This window comes from Hevea brasiliensis, chromosome 3 (genome assembly GCF_030052815.1).
Source record: "Hevea brasiliensis isolate MT/VB/25A 57/8 chromosome 3, ASM3005281v1, whole genome shotgun sequence".
Lineage (NCBI taxonomy): Eukaryota > Viridiplantae > Streptophyta > Magnoliopsida > Malpighiales > Euphorbiaceae > Hevea > Hevea brasiliensis.
In genome coordinates, this window is record NC_079495.1 from 113,562,943 (window position 1) to 113,579,816 (window position 16,874).

A 16,874-nucleotide genomic window follows, 5' to 3' on the forward strand; every position below is an offset into this window, starting at 1 on the left:
ATTGCTTGTTGCTGTTGTGGCTGAAAATTCTGATTTGGAACTTGATTTTGCTGATTTCCCCATGAAAAGTTGGGATGATTCCTCCAAGTTGGATTATAAGTTTGAGAGTAAGGATTCCCCATTTGTTTGTTTCCATAATTACCAACATATGCTGCTTGCTCTCCATAATCTACTCCACAGCTGGTAGTTCCCTCTGCATAAGCCACTTGTTGTGAACTTCCAGATGATGATGATGAACTAACCAACATACTCAAATCTTCCATCTTCTTAGCCAAGACATTTGTAAGTGCATCAAACTTTGCATTAATCATGTTGAATGGATCAAGGTCATACATTCCAGAAGCTTGCCTTTTTGAGTTGGGTGGTCCTCTTGGACTACTCCAAAGATGAGTATTCTTTGCAATTTTCTCCAATAACTCATAAGCTTCATCTTCATGCTTCATAATAAATTCTCCTCCTGTTTGAGCATCAATAATCCCTCTAATTGCAGGAGTAACATTTGTGTAAAAATTCTGATTTATCATCCATTTTGGAATGGCATGATGTGGGCATTGTCTCTCTAATTCCTTCCATCTCATCCATGACTCATAGAGAGTTTCATCTTCTCTTGGTCTAAAAGCTGTCATTTGATTCCTCAATTCTTGAGCTTTTCCAGGTGGAAAATATTGTGCAAGAAATGCATCAGTGAGTTGCTCCCAATTTGTAATGGAGTTGTGAGGTAAAGAATCAAGCCAATCCAATGCTCTATCTTTCAAAGAGAATGGGAATAGCTTTAATCTTGCTGCATCATCAGATACTCCAGGTTGTTTTTGCATGTCACAGATCATAGCAAACTTCTTCAGATGTGTGTGTGGATTTTCAGAAGGATGTCCTCCGAATTGAGAATTTTGAATCATTTGAAGAACTCCAAAATCCATCTTGTAACTATTTGCATCAATTCTTGGTCTTGCTATGCTCTCTCTCAAGTCATCAAAACGAGGAAAAGCATGATCCATCATACTTCCCCTAAGCACATTAGCATTTATAATCTCTTCACCTTGGGCTGCATTTTCATTATTTCGATCATTTCCAACATTACCGCCACCAATTCTAATTCTTTCATCAGCCATGTATGCTTCTAATTCAGTTTCTCTTAAAGCTTCTTTTCTTCTTCTGGTTTCTTTCTTGTTGGCTTTACAAAATTTCTCAATTTTAGGATTGAACAGTAAGGATGTGTCACTTGTGCTTCTAGCTCTTCTCATAAAAGGTTAAGAGTACCTGAAAAAGAACAAACAAACACAAAATGAAAAGATAACAAAGATAAAACTAAAAACAACTAAAATAATCAAGAATTCAATCTTAAACAAACAACTCCCCGGCAATGGCGCCAAAAACTTGATGTGGCCCAACCGCAAGTGCACGGGTCGTACAAGTAATATAGAAAAGATATCGTTCCCACGAGGAGTTGTGTTAATGATTGAATTTTTGATATAAAAAGTTGACTAAATTGAACTATTCTTGAAACTAAAGTAATAAATTGATGGGTATTTGAGTATGAAATCTATATGTGCAAAATTAATAATCTATCCAACAATGTATTAATTAAACTAAAATTGCATCAATTTGAAATAAGCAAGTTGAAATATGGCAAAATTAAAATGGCAAGCAATTAATTTTAATTAAAAATTAACAATTATGAAAAGGCGATTCCGAAGTTCGGGATTTCATATTCGAGCTATTTTGGGATTTTAAATTGGTTATCCAATCCTGTGGAACTTACGGGTTTTAAGGAGATTAATTCTTAAATCCTTTGAATACCCTTTCGAGTGAGACAAAGAGTGCCTTAATAAATCTAATCCTACTTTCGTGGAGTTAGAGTTAATTAAGACCCATTAAGTTATTTAATTAATCTGTAAATCCTCTTAATCCTTAGTCTATTTCTAGAGCAAAGTTAATTAAGTCCAATTTCTTGATTATCTATCACAAGGCTTTCTCCTTTCGGTGCCTCAACCATGGATTAAGAACATTACTCAATGGGATCCTACACTAAGCATGTCATTAAGCACACAAGAAATGAATAAAACTCATTAAGACCAGAAAATATGGATTACCCAATCAAAATCCACAAAATATCTCAAATATTACAACCCTTACTCCATAATCAAAATAAAACTACTCACTACCCATAATGTTTACAAGAAATTCTTAGTTTGTAAGGAAATAAAGCTTTAATCTAAGCTAAGAAACAAGAAACTAAACACTAGAAATGTAGGAAAAATGTAAGAAAGGAAAGAAATCTGCAAATCTTAGTTGAAAATGGTGTGGAAGCTGAAAATGACTCTTCAGCTGCTGCCTACACCTCTTCCTTTTTCTGCTCTCCTCCTTCTTACCCCCTCTAAAATGGGAAATGGGACTATTTATAGCATTTTCTGACATGGAGCCCTAAAATGGTGTGTTTGAGGAGGGATTTTCTGAGGGAATCTTCTGCCAACTCATTAATGAACTCTTTATGAGACTGCATAAGTGGACTGCATAAGTCATGCAGTCCCTTATGCAGTTTTCGGCTGGTTTCTAGTTCACTTATGCGAAACTACATGACTTGGTGCATAGGTTATGCACAATTCCTTGAAAGTGCATAAGGGAAGCGTGAATGTGCATAAGCTATGCAGTCTCCTTATGCACATTTCGGCAGGTATTGGAACAGTGATTTTTCTCCTTATGCAGATCCGCATAGCTTATGCGGCAAGTTATGCACAATTTTGGTCAACGCATATTTCAGCTTGAAAACTTGTTTTTGACATCTTTGGCTGTGGAAGTCACTCCTCAATGGCAAAATTTCTTTTCAGTCCTTCACAAACACCATTTTTCCTACAAAACAAAGTAAAAATTAAAAATTAATCCAAAATTGACAATTATGAAAAACTAACTAAATAACTAATTAAATTAGCTAAAAATAACTAATAATAAAATAAAATGGCTATGAAATTAGACCTAAATGACTATGCAAAATGTATGCATCATCTGACACGATGGATACTGGCACTCCATGCAGTCTCACAATCTCATCGATGTATAACTTGGCCAATCTTTCTAAACTGTAATCCATCCAAACTGGCAGAAAATGAGCAGATTTAGTCAGTCTGTCAATAATGACCCAAACTGCATCATGACTCTTCTGTGTCCTCAGAAGTTCCATTACAAAATCCATCGTTATTCTTTCCCATTTCCATTCTGGCACTGGTAGTGGATGTAACAACCCAGTTGGTACTTGATGCTCTGCCTTTACTTGCTGACAAGTCAGGCATTTGGATACAAACTCTGCCACATCTCTTTTTAAACCCATCCACCAGTAATGCTCCTTTAGCCCTCTATACATTTTTGTGCCATCAGGGTGCATGGCAAAAGGAGACTCATTTGCTTCCTTCAAAATGATCTGCCTCAAATCAACATCATTAGGAACACACATTCTGCCCTGGTGTAGCAATATACCATCATCTCTAAGTGAGAATTCTGGTTTATTGCCTGTGACTTCTTCCATCAACTTCGATACTTGATCATTACGAGCGACCATTCTAATCGATCAATCAACACCGGTTGTACATGCCATGCAAGCTTATGCGCCCATCATCATTAATCTCTAAGCTGGCATGCAATGATCTTAACTCATGTACCAAAAACAAAGGAGTAACTCGTAGACTTGCCATAGTCTTGGAACTTAAGGCATCAGCCACAACATTAGCTTTCCCTGGCTGATAGTCTATCGGACAATCATAGTCTTTTATCAACTCTAACCAGCTCCTCTGTCTCAAATTCAACTCTTTCTGGGTGCCCAAATACTTCAAACTCTTATGATCTATATAGATGTAACACTTTTCCCCATACAAATAGTGTCTCCAGATCTTAAGAGCAAACACAATAGCTGCAAGCTCCAAATCATGTGTTGGATAGTTCCTCTTATGCGGTTTCAGCTGGCGTGATGCATAAGCAATGACATTTCGATCTTGCATCAATACACAGCCTAACCCATTGTGAGAAGCATCACTATATACTGTATATTCTTTACCCGGAGTAGGTAAAGTCGAATCTGAGCTTGATCAAACATCTCTTCAATTCATCAAAACTCTGCTGGCATTTATCTGTCCACTGAAATTTTACATCTTTTCTAAGCAGCTTGGTCAATTGAGATGCCAACATAGAGAATCCCTTCACAAATCTATGATAGTATCAAGAAAGATATTTCTCTCAGCCAAAATTCACACTTCGACAATTTGGCATATAGCTGTTTCTCTCTCAAAGTCTGCAGTACAATCCGCAGATGTCTATCATGCTCTTCTGCATTCCTCAAATAGACCAATATATCATCTATGAATACCACAAAAAACTGGTCGAGGTATGGTCTGAAGATAGTGTTCATCAGATCCATAAAAGCAGCCGGAGCATTAGTTAACCTGAATGGCATGACTAGGAATTCATAATGGCCATAGCGGGTTCTGAAGGCACTTTTAGGAATACTCTGCTCTTGTACTTTCAGCTGATAATAACCTGATCTCAGGTCAATTTTGGAGAACACAGCTGCACCCCTCAACTGATCAAACAAGTCATCAATACGGGGCAATGGATATCTGTTCCTTATTGTCACCTTATTCAACTGCCGATAATCAATACACAAGCGGAGAGTGCCATCCTTTTTCTTTACAAACAATACTGGCGCTCCCCAAGGTGACACACTAAGGCGGATAAAGCCCTTGTCAAGCAACTCTTGCAATTGCACTTTCAACTCTTTTAATTCTGCAGGTGCCATTCTATATGGCGTTATGGAGATTGGATCCACACTAGGCATTGTTGTAGTATGCCCTAGAGCATATCATTTAGTATGTATCTTGTACATATTTTTATTAATAAAAGGCATTTCCACTTTTCCGTTTACATAATATATTTATGTGTAATAGAAAAGGTCCATTGATATTTCGTTAGAAATATTATTCTTAAGTTGTTAAGAATATGAGTGATAATATTTCTAGCACGAAGTATTATAAATAGGTTCACAATCGAGGATACTTTATAATAAGGACATGACTTATCCAGAAAGATTGTATTCATGTTTGTTCCCAAGTTATTTATATGAGATATAAATAAGATGGAATGGTGAGTCTCATGCCATATAACAAACATGATAGGCACTTATAAATGATAAGTAGGTCGAACGGTGACACTTATGACAAGCACATGGAGTTTACTCTTGTCAATGTTTTGTCATAAATCATATCGATGCATATAATCTTTAGACTTGAGATATACAGCTTATCTTGTATATAGGTAGTTTGAGTTTGATACTGCTTTCATACTTGTACTGTGTATGGGTATATGGGCATGTGTTGGCTCCTACTAGTTATATATGGAGGTAGGTGTTGATCAAGATGGAATCTGTTTCTCTAAGTAAATAGAGATAAAATCCTATGTTCATTTAATTGTTCTTGATGTTTCAAGTTCCTGGCAGGAGACAGATAGATTTATTGAAAGAGTTTACGATGAGAAAATCTTTTAATCAAGAACTGGAATTAAAAGAGAACATAATATTCATAGCAAATGGAGTTTGACATAAACCATGACTCGGCTTGAGTTGGGATTTTGTAACAGAGAGATTCTAGTGCATGGTAACATATGATTATAGGTTCATTTAAGGTAAACCTTATTACTAATTGGGTGGCCATGGCATGCTATGCTAGGTGTTAACCATGGTCTATGAGGTTCATAAAATGATTTAGAGAAATCATTTATGGTAAGAAAGAGTTCTGATGATATTAAGAGTTGATATCATGTCTCATTGCCAATTAGTGATGAGCCTAGTAAGTCACACACATACACAAGTTATCACCTAATTAAATATGATTTAATTAATTAATTAAAGAGTTTAATTGATTAATTAAATAGGTTTGGTTTGCAATTAGTTTGCAAAGCCCCTAGCATGACTTGAAACCAAATCTAGATTATTGGATGTATAATATACGTTAAATTTATATTTAAAGTGTTTAAATATGAATTTAATTAATGAGAAATTAATTAATAGAGATTAATTAATTAATTTATATTTGATATAAATTTATTAGAAGAAGAAAAATAATTATTTTGGGTTGAGAACTCAAAATTAAGACACAGGGGCATTTTGATCATTTTGCAGTGTGACACGTGGCACCATGAGATGGTGACACATGGCATAACACATAAGCTTGCCAAATGTTTTTTAATCATGTAAGATGATTAAAATCAAGATTACATATAGGTTTGACACTTGGCACAATGTGATTGGGTCACTTAAACCTAGAGCTAATCAAAGGGTGACATGTGGCAAGGGTTTAATGTGTTAACCTAGCTATTTAAGTGTTGTTATGAGAAAATAAAATACAACCAGTAGCCACACTCCTTGGTCACGCCATTTTGCAGCCCTCCCTCTATTCTTCTTCATCTCTCATCAATTCAAAGAAATTAGCCATCAATCTATTGAATTAAGAACACTAGAAATTGTTTCTAGTGTCCTGTTTACATCTCTAATCTCTTAAAAGGTAGAACTTGAATTTCTAATTAATAGAAAAGGCTTTAGAAGTTGTTCAAGGGCTGCCATAGGTGTTCTTGGTGTGGACAAGCTAGAGGGACAACATCTGGTGTCCTGAAGACGAATCTCAAAGGCGCAGACACGCTGCAGTGCATCAAGAGGTTAGTGTAATCGTTCTTGATTTAATCTAGGGTTCTAAAATTAATCTGATTAATTTTAAAATCTTAAATGGCAAATACAGATCCAAAAACATATTAAAAGAGTTTTAATATGTTGTTTATCATTGAAATCAAATAGATAAAAATAAATCTTGCATGATGCATGTGACCCTAGGTGAAAATTTTTGAATTCAATGGTATAAACTTGTGTTTTTCATGCTTCCGTTCCTTCAATTGGTATCAGAGCTACTATATTTGCCATTTAGATTGTTTATTATATGATTTAATTGTGTGATTTGATCATGAGATGATTGATCCATTGCTGGTTGGATCAAGAGGTGTGGCGGCATGCTTGATGAACTCCAACATGGTGCGCATGGCTTTGGAAGATCATGGTGTGCATGGTTGTTATTAAATTCTGCAATTGTTGCATGATGAAAGGTTCATCATATGACTAATTAAAATGTTTAATTAGGATTTTTAATCACACAATTAAATTATGATTCAAATCAGAATTTTCAAAATTGTTTGAATGTGATTCAAATCTGAATTTTAAAAGTTGTTTGAATGTGATTCAAATTTGAATTTTTAAAGTTGTTTGAATCATATTTAAATCTGATTTTTTAAAATTGATTGAATAAAATTCAGATAAGATTTTTTAAAAAATGTTTGAATGTGATTCAAATCTGATTTTTTAAAAAATGTTTGAATGTGATTCAAATCTGAATTTTTGAAGTTGTTTGAATGTGATTCAAATATGATTTTTTAAATTTGTTTGAATGAGATTCAAATCTGAATTTTTAAATTTGTTTGAATGAGATTCAAATATGAATTTTTAAATTTATTTGAATCATATTCAAATCTGGATTTTTAAGTTGAATATGAGATATTCAATTTAATTTAAGTATGTATGTTTTATTTAATTGTTAAATAGTGATATGCATGATGGATGATCATGGACTATAAAAGACCAATGTGATTGGATTTATTTCTTTTATGTTTCTTTGGGATTGTAAATTAATTAATTTATTTTAATTTATTTTGGGCATGTATTATTAAGTTTGTAATAATTTTTGGGTTGTAATTTTATTTATTTAAGTTCTTGTAAATTCGCCTTGGTATGCCAAGGATTACTATGTAATATTGGATTGCAAGAAGTTCAAGGAGGTCAAGAGCATTGGTGGGACCAATGGGAGGAATTCAAGATCAAGTATTGATTATGTACTACTTCAGCAACTCTTGTAAAATGAATGAATGAAATGCACCTAGGAATGCCCTGATTCAATTCTTGGTGGCTCAGAATTGAATCCCTTAGAAAGTCCATGATCATACCATATTTACTGCTTATCCATGAATGCATGAGATGTATGGAAATGTATGCAATTATATGATATATGCATGCTAAATGGATAATGTGCAAAGTGAGACCTTAATAGTAATTAGAATGAACATAAAATCTTCCAAACAAATGATTAAGTTGGATATGCTATAATTAAAGTAATTATAACATAGGCCCTCCATTGGGGCAATTATTTTAAGAAATTTTAAATAGTTGCATGAGATGCAATTAATTTAAGAGATTTTCTTAAGAATAATTGTTAAGCATGAGATGTTGTAAATATGTAAATGGTTTGGTGGCCAATATTGGATGTACCTGAGGACATTAAAATTATTTACATAATTACTGGCTCAATGGAATCAACTTAACTAATGCAAGATAAGTCAATAATGGATGTACTTGAGATTTTGAGCATTAGGGGCTAGGTAAAGGATTGAACCTCACATGAGATGTGATGGGCAAGGAGTTGCTCACTTATAGTTTATTGTAATTCCAATAATGGATGTACCTGAGGATGATCAATAGAATTATAAGAATTCAATCACCCACTAGAAATCCATCCAACTAGCATTTCCGTTTCCTACTTTGGAAGTGTAGGATTCGCTAAGTTAGTGGGAGGACCAATTTGATTAAAAGACCATAATCATTTTGGTTAATTACATGATACATTTACTAATTAATCTGGTTATTTTCTGCAGATTAATTTTACGATAAAAATGAGCACAAAACAACCACCACCATCCAATATCCTTGCAAGCATACTTGATCACAATAGGTTGACAGGACCAAATCATACGATTGGCTAAGAAATTTGAAGCTTGTCTGAACCTTGAACATATAGGATATGCTCTAGATTCAAATGTTCTGGTCCCTTACCTCCGGAGGCCACACAAGAGGAACATGATACTTTGGACAAGTGGAAGGAGCATGATATGAGAGCTAAGTGTTACATGCTTGCTTCCATGAGTAATGAGTTCTGAAGCAACATGAGAACATGCAGAGTGCGAGTGAGATCCTCCTTCACCTACAAGAGTTGTATGGTGAGCACGGCAAAGAATGCTAGGTATGAGATATCTAGACAGCTTATTACGTATGAGGATGTCCGAGGGACAGAATGTTGGGGATCATATCCACAAGATGATTCGGTGATTGAGCGATTGGATCATCTTGACTTCAACATGGATTTCCAACTACTGATTTAATTTGAACCTTCAAGTCCCTTCCTCGATCTTTTGGGAATTTTGTGACAAATTTCCATATGACTAAACAGAATGCACCTTAGTGGTTTACTCAACATGCTGGTTATTGCCCAAAAGAATATGCCGTGCAATAAAGGGAAAGAGGTAGCTTTGGTTGCATCTTCTTACTGTGGAAAGTCCAACAAGAAGAAGGGCAATAAGAAAAAGAAACCTCAGATTCCCGGTCCTTCCAAGAAAATAGCTAAACAGAAAAGGAAGACTAAAGTCGATGGAGGCAAAGGAAAGTGTTTCCACGCCAAAAGGATGGAATCTTTGGAAAAGGGCGCGAGTATCTTGCTTCTCTGAAGGACAAGAAGGATACACCTTGAAAGGTATGTCCATATCTTGTTATTTAGATTCTAATGATACTCATAGTTCATCTACAACTTGGGTTTTAGATCTTTGGTGCGATTCTCACATTTCTAATGATATGCAGGAACTAGCAAACAGTAGCAGCTTGCGTTCTCAAGATATTAGAGTCCGGATTGGCAATGGCTCAACTATTGAAGCTTTAGCCATAAGATCTAAATCTTTTTAAATGTTTGGACATGTTTTGTGTTTGGATAATATTTTATATGTACCTGATGCTTTTAAGAACTTGATCTATATCTAGTTTGACTAGAAATGGCTATGAATTTGATTCGATGATGTTTGCAATATTTATTTTGGAAATAAATATGTTGGTTCGGGTTATATGAATGATGGTCTTTATTATTTGGATAATAATGATAAACACAAATTGAATGCAAGTGATCTAAAAGAATGCAATGCCATGGTGAAAACCAACTCAAGTTCAAAATATATTTGGCACTTAAGATTATGTCATATTGCAGAAGATAGGATTGCAAAATTGGAGAAAATGGGGATTCTATCCTTATTGGGCTCTGAGCCTACTCCAACTTGTGAATCTTGCCTTCAGGGTAAAATGACTAGATCACCCTTTGTTGGACAAGGGCTAAGAGCTAAAAATATTTTGGAGCTAATACATAGTAATGCATGTGGTCCATTTAAAGAAATGGCTAGAGGGGGTTTTCATTATTTTATTACCTTTACTGATGATAAATCAAGGTTTGGGTATTTGTATTTGATGTAATACAAACATGAATCTTTTGAAAAGTTCAAAGAATTTAAATCTGAAGTAGAAAATCAAACAGGAAAGAATATTAAAGCTCTTCGATCAGATCGTGGAGGTGAATATTTGAAATCGAATTTGATGAATACTTGAGAGAGCATGGCATTGTTTCTCAGCTGACTCCTCCAGGAACGCCACAGCTGAATGGTGTATATGAAATGAGAAATCGTACCCTATTGGATATGGTACATAGTATGATGAGCTATACTGATATGCCAATCTTCTTTTGGGGATTTGCATTAGAATCAGCTTTGTATATTCTGAATAGGATTCCATCAAAATCAGTTTCTTCCACACCTTATGAGATATGGCATAGAAGAAAACCAAGTCTTAAGCATGTTAAGATTTGGGGTTGTCCAGCTTATATCAAAAGTGAACAACGATAAATTGGAGACGGATCAGAAAAAGGTCGATTTGTTGGATATCCAAAAGATAGTTTTGGATATTATTTTTATTTGCTTACTTCAAAAAAGGTTGTGATAAGTAGAGATGCCACATTTCTTGAACAACAGTTTGTTCAAGAAGGAGGCAAAAGAAGGCAAATAGAGTTAGAATTAGAGAATTCTGACCAACCAATGATCGATGGATATAGATCCATCTAGTCAACCAATACCCGTTGATGAAACATCTACATTTGTTCCTCGTAGAACAACCAGAATCTCACCCACGGTGAGATATGGTTTTCTTCATGAAGAAGAACAAGAGTTGTCTACTCATGAAGAAGTAGATCATGGAGATGATCCACTTACCTATGAAGAAGCTATATCAGATATAGACTCTTCAAAATGGATTGATGCTATGAAATCCGAGATTGATTCCATGTATAAGAATCAAGTTTGGGATCTTGTTGACCCACAGAAGGTATTATACCTATAGGGAACAAATGGGTTTTCAAGAAAAAATTGGTTCGATGGAAAGGTAGAGACCTATAAGGCAAGGCTAGTAGCAAAGGGTTTCTCCAAAGGCAAGGAATCGACTATGAGGAAACTTTCTACTTTGTTGCCATGCTTAAATCAATTAGGATTTTATTAGCAATAGTTGCATACTATGATTATGAGATTTGGCGGATGGATGTCAAAGCGACTTTTCTCAATGGATACATTGAAGAAAACATTTTCATGGAACAACCTAGGGATTTGAATCCCAAGATGGTTCCAAGGTATGCAAGCTAAAGCGATCCATTTATGGGTTGAAACAAGCTTGAGGAGTTGGAACATCCATTTTGATGAAGCCATTAAATCCTTTGATTTTATCAAAATGAGGATGAGCCATGTGTATATAAGAAGGTTAGTGACAGTGCTATCACTTTCCTTGTCTTATATGTGGATGACATCTTGTTGATGGGTAATGACACGGTATGTTGGCGACTATAAAGGTATGGTTGTCAAATACATTCTCCATGAAAGACTTAGGGAGGCAACCTATATTCTTGGAATTCGCATCTATAGAGATAGAGCGAAAGAATAATTGGTTTATCCCAAAGTCTATACTTGGAAAAGGTGTTAAAGAGGTTTAACATGCTTGATTCCAAGAGAGGATTGTTACCAGTGAGACATGGTATCCATCTTTCTAAAGAGATGTCTCCAAAGACACCTAAAGAAAGAGATAAGATGGCGAGGATTCCATATGCTTGGCTATTGGAAGTTTAATGTATGCAATATTGTGTACTAGTAGGATATCGCATATCTCGTTAGTTTGACTAGCGGTATCAATCCAATCCAGGTTTGGAACATGGATAGTCAAGAATATTCTTAAGTGCTTGAGAAGAACTAAGGATTTATTCTTGATTTATGGAGGTGGAGACTTGCAATTGGATGGTTATCGATTTTGATTTCCAATCGGATATCGATGATAGAAAGTCTACCTCGATATGTGTTCATTTGTAATGGAGGTGCGATCGGTTGGAAGAGTTCCAAGCGAGCACATTGCAGATTCCACTACAGAGGTGAGTATATTCGCATCGAGATCTTGCAAAGGAAGTCTATTTGGATAAAGAAGTTCGTAGTGAGAACTTACATGAGTTCCTTCCATTGAGTCGCGGTTCCACTACACCGTGACAATAATGGAGCGATCATACTGAGCTAAGGAACTAAGGTCTCACCGTAAATCCAAACACATAGAAAGGCGCTATCACATTATCGGAGAAATAGTTGGGCGGCGATGTAGCCATGCGAAAATAGCATCGGTGAAAATCTAGTGATCCATTCACTAAGCCTATGTCATGCACTCGCTAGACCGACATCTTGAGAAGATAGGTCTAAGATATTATAATGAATGGCTCTAGTGCTAGTGGGAGATTGTTAGTAGTATGCCCTAGAGCATATCATTTAGTATGTATCTTGTACATATTTTTATTAATAAAGGCATTTCCACTTTTTCATTTACATAATATATTTATGTGTAATAGAAAAGGTCCATTGATATTTTGTTAGAAATATTATTCTTAAGTTGTTAAGAATATGAGTGACAATATTTCTAGCACGAAGTATCATAAATAGGTTCACAATCGAGGATACTTCATAATAAGGACATGACTTATCAATAAAGATTGTATTCATGTTTGTTCCCAAGTTATTTATATGAGATATAAATAAGATGGAATGGTGAGTCTCATGCCATATAACAAACATGATAGGCACTTATAAATGATAAGTAGGCCGAACCAGTGACACTTATGACAAGCACATGGAGTTTACTCTTGTCAATGTTTTGTCATAAATCATATCAGTGCATATAATCTTTAGACTTGAGATAGCATAGTTATCTTGTATATAGGTAGTTTGAGTTTGATCTCGCTTTCATACTTGTACCGTATGGGTATATGGGCATGTGTTGGCTCCTTGTAGTTATATATGGAGGTAGGTGTTGATAAAGTTGGAATCTATTCCTCTAAGTAAATAGAGATAAAATCCTATGTTCATTTAATTGTTCTTGATGTTTCAAGTTCTGGCCAGAGACAGATAGATTTATTAAAAGAGTTTCGATGAGAAAATCTTTTAATCAAGAACTGGAATTAAAAGAGAACATAATATTCATAGCAAATGGAGTTTGATATAAACCATGACTCGGCTTGAGTTGGGATTTTGTAACAGAGAGATTCTAGTGCATGGTAACATATGATTATAGGTTCATTTAAGGTAAACCTTATTACTAATTGGGTGGCCATGGCATGTTATGGTAGGTGTTAACCATGGTCTATGAGGTTCATAAAATGATTTAGAGAAATCATTTATGGTAAGAAAGAGTTCTGATGATATTAAGAGTTGATATCATGTCTCATTGCCAATTAGTGATGAGCCTAGTAAGTCACACACATACACAAGTTATTACCTAATTAAATATGATTTAATTAATTAATTAAAGAGTTTAATTGATTAATTAAATAGGTTTGGTTTGCAATTAGTTTGCAAAGTCCCTAGCATGACTTGAAACCAAATCTAGATTATTGGATGTATAATATAAGTTAAATTTATATTTAAAGTGTTTAAATATGAATTTAATTAATAAGAAATTAATTAATAGAGATTAATTAATTAATTTATATTTGATATAAATTAATTAGAAGAAGAAAAATAATTATTTTGGGTTGAGAACTCAAAATTAAGACACAGGGGCATTTTGGTCATTTTGCAGTGTGACACGTGGCACCATGAGATGGTGACACATGGCATAACACATAAGCTTGCCAAATGTTTTTTAATCATGTAAGATGATTAAAATCAAGATTACATATAGGTTTGACACTTGGCACAATGTGATTGGGTCACTTGAACCTAGAGCTAATCAAAGGATGACATGTGGCAAGGGTTTAATGTGTTAACCTAGCTATTTAAGTGTTGTTATGAGAAAATAAAATACAACCAGCAGCCACACTCCTTAGTCACGCCATTTTGCAGCCCTCCCTCTATTCTTCTTCATCTCTCATCAATTCAAAGAAATTAGCCATCAATCTATTGAATTAAGAACACTAGAAATTGTTTCTAGTGTCCTGTTTACATCTCTAATCTCTTAAAAGCGTAACTTGAATTTCTAATTAATAGAAAAGGCTTTAGAAGCTGTTCAAGGGTTGCCATAGGTGTTCTTGGTGTGGACAAGCTAGAGGACAACATCCGGTGTCTGAAGACGAATCTCAAAGGCGCACATACTGCGATTGCATCAAGAGGTTAGTGTAATCGTTCTTGATTTAATCTAGGGTTCTAAAATTAATCTGATTAATTTTAAAATCTTAAATGGCAAATACATATCCAAAAACATATTAAAAGAGTTTTAATATGTTGTTTATCATTGAAATCAAATAGATAAAAATAAATCTTGCATGATGCATGTGACCCTAGGTGAAAATTTTTGAATTCAATGGTATAAACTTGTGTTTTTCACGCTTCCGTTCCTTCAGGCATAACATTAATCTCAAACTGCACCTCTCTTTCGGGAGGTAATCCTGGCAATTCATCAGGAAATAAATTCGGAAAGTCACATACAGTAAGGATGTCTTTCAGTGCTGGACTCCCCACTTGGGTGTCTATCACATGTGCTAAGTATGCTTCACACCCCTTTCTGATCATCCTTCTGGCTAGTGCAGCCGAAATGATGTTTGATGGCAGTAAATGCCTCTCCCCGTGTATTACCACATCACCGTACAAAGGGAGACCAAAAGTGACTGTCTTGATCTCTGATCAATCATGGCATGATGCCTGGCTAACCAATCCATGCCCAAGATGATATCATACTCTCTGAAGGGCATTTCAATCAAGTCTGACAGGAACACATGTCCTTGGATCACCAAAGGACAGTTTCTATAAATTCTGTTGACCCGGACCTCTTGTCCTAACGGACTAGTTACTAGCACTTCAAAACCCATTTGCACACATGGAACAGCAAGTGAACTGACTATGATAGCACTAACATATGAATGGGTTGAACCCGGATCAAACAACACAAATACATCTTGATCAGAGATAGAGAATGTACCAGCTACCACATCAGAAGTCTTAGCCTCTTCTCGCTATCTCATTGTGTAGATTCTGGTTGAAGCACTTCCTTGTCCCGACTGACCAACTGTGCCCTGACTGCCTGAAGCAGTGCCTCTACCTCTGCCTCTTCCTCTGCCAACAGACTGTGAACCTCTGGGAGTGGGACTCTGAATAGATCCCTCAATAGTAGTAGGAGCTGGACCATATCTTGAAGATGGAGCACTAGTGCAATCTCTTGCTAAATGACCTTTGCCTCCGCAGTTAAAACAGGCTCCAGTGGCCCAATAGCATTCCCCTCCATGAACCTTGCCATAAGTTTCACAGGGGCCAGGCGAATATGAACCCTCGCTCATTGTCGGACCTAGGAAGTCTCTATCCAGAAAATCTGCCTCTACCAAATCTTCCACCTCGACCCCTGCTGGGTCCACTAAACTTCTTTTTCTTTCCAAAGGTAGCATCAGAACTCTATTCAACTAATTTTTCCCCCTTGTCTTTTTCTGATTTCTCAGCTTTTTCTGATTTTTCTTTTACTGGGGTTGCTTCTGATTCAATTCTCTCCAGTTCAAGTGCTTGAGACATGAGCTCTGAGAAGTTGCTGTGTCGAAATCCCACAACTTGCATCCTTATGCTAGGCTTCAAACCCGTCTCAAATCTCTTACACCTAGGCTTGCTGGTAGTAAGGAGACTCCCCGCATAGTGACTCAGGCGGGAGAACTCCCTCTCATACTCTGCCACTGATCGATTTCCTTGTTTTAGACTCAGAAACTCTTGTAACTTCTGATCAACATATGCATCTGGGATGTATTTCATGCGAACTCTCGATGAAGTCATCCTGTGTCAAGATCGTGGTTCACTAAGGCGTGGGGATGGTCTTCCACCAATCATATGCATCCCCTTACAGTAGCGACACAGAATACTCAAACTTTAGTTCATCTTGGCAGTGCAGTTTCTTAAACACTCTGTCCATTCTTTCAAGCCATTGCTCTGCCTCTAAAGGGTCCACTATACCTTTAAATTCTGCAGCCCCATACTTCAGTAATTTATCATACTGTCTGGCTGGAGGCAGTGGTTGTGTCCGCAGTGTCCGGGTGGAGCTTGAGCAGCATACCCTGACCATTTCTTTGAAACATCGCGACCATCTGCTGTGCGGTGTCTGAGGAATCGAGGCATTTGTGGGGTGGTCTTGTGACCCACTGACATTCTGCAAAGTTGGGGCTTCCCCTTGTGCCTCAGCTTCAACAGACTGCTCAACTGAGCGATCCCCTTCTTCCATAACAGTCTGGAGTAGGGTATCTCCTGAATAAATAACACGTGGAGATTTCCCTCCGTTAGTTCATATTCATGATGTAATGCACTGTATGTAACAATTATGGACATTGAGCAGTTGTACTTAACAAAGAAAAGACACAAATTCATAGGTTAAAACATACTTCAAAAATTTTGCTCTGATACCACTAAAACATGTCACACCTTACCCCTCTGTAAGGCATAACATGATCCTGTAATAT

At 36.0% G+C, this 16,874-nt stretch overlaps 1 non-coding gene across 1 annotated transcript; it reads left to right on the forward strand.

Moving 5' to 3' along the window:
• Positions 1 to 534: 534 nt before the first annotated feature.
• LOC131178834 (small nucleolar RNA R71) lies at positions 535 to 641 on the forward strand. The gene has a single exon (XR_009147842.1). It is a non-coding gene; the product is annotated as a small nucleolar RNA R71 (small nucleolar RNA).
• Positions 642 to 16,874: the final 16,233 nt, after the last annotated feature.